The sequence below is a fragment of the Buceros rhinoceros genome, unplaced genomic scaffold, assembly GCF_000710305.1.
Source record: "Buceros rhinoceros silvestris isolate BGI_N320 unplaced genomic scaffold, ASM71030v1 scaffold19692, whole genome shotgun sequence".
NCBI lineage: Eukaryota > Metazoa > Chordata > Aves > Bucerotiformes > Bucerotidae > Buceros > Buceros rhinoceros.
In genome coordinates, this window is record NW_010397375.1 from 65,370 (window position 1) to 69,132 (window position 3,763).

The following is a 3,763-nucleotide window of genomic DNA, read 5'->3' on the forward strand; positions in this document are numbered from 1 at the left end:
TCAGCAGGGAGGAAGAGGAGCGCGTGCGTGCGTTGCTCCTATCCGCCTTGGCTCCTTTGCCTTTTTAGCTGTAACTAATAGAGGGTGCTGAAGAGAAATTAGCGCGAGTCATGTGTTTGTATAGGCATTTTTAATACTCTCCTGTTTGACTTGAGAAACAAAAATATTTAATGACAAAAGCTATGGCACAGTACAGGTGCCTGCAGAAAATTTAGAGACTAAATTCATTAAAGCAAAAAGGAGAATTTACTACTGAGTCACAGTTCTTCAGAGCACTGAAGTACCTGCATAACACTGACTGCCGAACCTTGCTCTCAGTGCTGCCTCAAGGCCTGTAATTACATTTCATTTTTGAACATTTTCCAGAATGAGCTCTTTGTTTTACTTCTCTCTTTTTAATTTATTCTTTGCTTTAATTTCTGTTGTGATTTTGGGAAGCTGTGTCAGTTTTTGAAATTTTTCTCTGTAATGCTCACCACATTTTTTTTCAGGCTATCATAACTGTAGCTTCCTCCCTTTTAAAAAAAAAAAATGCAAAAATCAAATGTCCAAAGAAATCTGTTTTACATGAACAGTAAGGGCTATAGGAAAGAGTACATTACCTGAAGATAATTTTGATAATTTTGTGTTTTTTTCCTTTTGCATGTTTCATAGGTTGCTGGTGCAGATGCGCTGGAGTTAAATTTATCCTGTCCTCATGGTATGGGGGAGAGAGGCATGGGGCTGGCCTGTGGGCAGGTAGGACTGTAACTGCAGTCTCTTTTATGTCTCTTCAGCAGTCCTGCTCTGCCACACTGATAGTTACACCTCAGGGGGAAGACACAAGCAGCAGTTTACTAGCTTGAGATTTTTAGGTTGAATGTGTTTAAATATTTAGTGCTGAAAGAAAAAAAAAAAGAGACAGAAAGAGAGAACCTACAAAATGCTTCATTTTGTTGAGAACAAAAATGCATTATGTATTTGACAAGGAACAAGATGAAAACAAATAATTTCCAAAAAGGGCGTGGACAGAATTTGTTGGTTTCCATTTCAGTGCCCTGTAGACATCTTTTAGATCACAACCCAGTAACTGCTGCATGTATCAGTAATGATTTTGAAGGACATGAAATATATACACATTTCATTTCACAATTTTTAGCATGTGAACCTAGCGGTATTTTAGAATCACTGGGTATGACATAAATTCTGGTAGTGCTACCTACCGTTAACATCTTCTCTTATAAGAGTGTTTGTTGTAACCTGTAGATTTGGTAGTTTATACAGTTTAGGCTGGAACTATCTGTGCCTGATGTCTCTGCCATGTAGAAATCTGATGCAGAGGTTATCACTACATCCCATGACTTCAGTTAGGAGAATGTTAGCCCATGAAAAGAAAAGAAACATGCATGAAAGCCATTTTTCATATTAATACCCTTTTGAAGTTTTCTGATTTTTGCATGTTTTGGTCATGGCTTGAAATTTGTTTTGGCTCTGAAACATGCCCAGATGTAGTGACCTTGGAAATATTTGCAAAATCTGAAAAATTCAGTCTACTAGGAGAGAATTTCTAGGGTCTGATCATCAAAGTTTCAGAAGCCTGTTTGATTTCCCATCTTACTACATTTTGGGGAGAGGAGAAAAAGAGGAGGAGGGAGATGCAGAGTGAGAGTCATGATTACATGCTCTAAAATTGACACGTACTATTCAGTTGATCCTCTCGGAGAGGGCTGGTAGGCATCTTAATTCATCCTCACTTTCAGAAAACTTCTAAGAAATGAGGTGTGGTTGGGTAAGTAAACCTTTAACTTTCTAAAACTTTCTGTAGAGAGACAATAGGAGCTGTTCTCATTCCAGTGCAGCTCTTCAGGTGTAGCTCCATAGTACCAATAATGTCAGGTACAGCACACGGGACTTTCTGTTCTTTTCTGTCAACAAAACTATGTCAATCTGTTCCATGCTATAGAATATTATTTTTAATGGAAGTAACCTGAATGCTTTTCATGGCTATTGTTCAATTACCAAAGTTATGATGAAAAGTGGGGGAGAAATAGGAAAACTCTCCAGGACCACGCTAGCAAAATGGTAATAGTTATTATTTTTTTCCCCCAAACTGCATCCAATAACAAAGAACTATAGCAGCTGTTTTTATAAGTTATGAAGCAATTTTCACCCTTCACTCTACGGAGTGTAACTCAGTAGTTTGGGTTGTCCCCATCTGAGATGGCAGCACAGTGTAGGGGAGGATGTGGTTTGGTCAGGGAGAGCCCTCGAGGGTTCGCACAGAGGCTGAAACAGGCTCCTTTCAGGCGTGCTTTTTTTTTTTTTTTTGGTAGGCATATGTTATTTCTAGCTTTCACTGGTTGGAATAATATATGCACGTGAAGTTGCTTAGATGTGTAGTCAGTAGGGAGCTGTCTGGCTACATGAGTTTTTACATATCTTTCAGCTATTGTAAAATCAGAGAACCAAATGCAAAATCTGAGCACTCAGGGCTATCGTGTGGATATGTGACTCTCCTTGGAGGAGACAGATCCATAAAGCAAGAAGAAGATTACATTATATATACATGTATGTTTGTATAATAATGTGTTTCTCTTTTCCCCATACAATATGGATATTCTTTTGAATGTTTAATATATACCACTCTTGCTTAAACATATTCTTGTGTTTTCTTAACTGTCTCACCAAAAGGAGAGCTCAGAAAATAATCCACTTCTTTAAACAAATAAATGAATAAATAAATCAAGCCTTTCTCAGAACTGGTAAAATTAAGTTATAGTGGCTTTAAATATAGTTTGTCAAAGCAAAAGGTGAAGATAAACTGTATAAAATAATGATATGTGTGATGAGATTTATCAGTAGCCCTTCAGGCAGCTTCCACATATGGTGGCCTCTGGAGGCCCCATCATAAGACAAGAAAGTGCTAGGAAATATTTTGTCTCTACTCCTAATTTTATTTTTTTTTTCCCCCAGAGCTGAAGTCAAATAGGTCATGCATAGGTGGTGTGGGGAAAAGAGAGCTCAGATATGCTCTGAAAAAACCCACCACTCAATATCTAGAAGTCAGGGCATGAGACTTAGAGAGACAGAGCAGCTTTCCTGGTTGTACTGTGAAGGAGGTTTCCTTAAATCTTTTTGATAACATAATCCACATCTTCACAGGAAAACTTCTTAAGGATTAGGTCCCTTTTAATGCCTAAGCACATTAGATCCTCAGGAAACTACAGAAATTTCTGAGATGAAAAATAATGGCAGAAATACATATATGTGTGTTTTTACTATTTACAGTTTCTAAACCGTTCTGCCCTTTTGCTGCTGTTGTTTAAAAAAAAGAGGGGGAAGGAAAGGTTAATTACACTGTCTACTTTTTCTCCTCATTTCAATTCCTGTGGTGTGCCTAAGGGTAAGTGCAGTAATCTGGGAACATCAGATTTGTTTTTTCTCTATCCTGTTACCTAGTCTCAAATACTTACACTGTTTTATACCTGCTGTAAGTTTTAAAAATTCCACATATATCCAAATTATATATATAAAGAATTGGTACTAAGCACGGCTGTTTGTTTTGTACTGGATTACAGTTCTCAGCTTTTATTTGATTTTAATTCCAAGTGATTAGTGCAGACACTCTGGCGCCCAAACAGCATAGCTAGCCAGAGGGTAATATTAAGAGGCATCTGTATTGCTGCCAATAAGTTACTTAAAGCTGGTTCTGTATGAAATGTCAATTATATTTACTAATGCTGATTAATGATAATAAAGTTAAGGTTTGTATTCTTTCATAACA

General features: G+C 37.3%; 1 protein-coding gene across 1 annotated transcript in view; it reads left to right on the plus strand.

Annotated features, from left to right (window-relative positions):
• LOC104502283 (dihydropyrimidine dehydrogenase [NADP(+)]-like) overlaps window positions 1-739 on the plus strand; it is a 63,839-nt gene extending 63,100 nt beyond the window's left edge. Inside the window, exon 5 of the mRNA XM_010146238.1 lies at window positions 655-739. The gene's annotated coding sequence lies outside the window, so the exon portion shown is untranslated. The remainder of the gene's footprint in view (window positions 1-654) is intronic.
• Window positions 740-3,763: the final 3,024 nt, after the last annotated feature.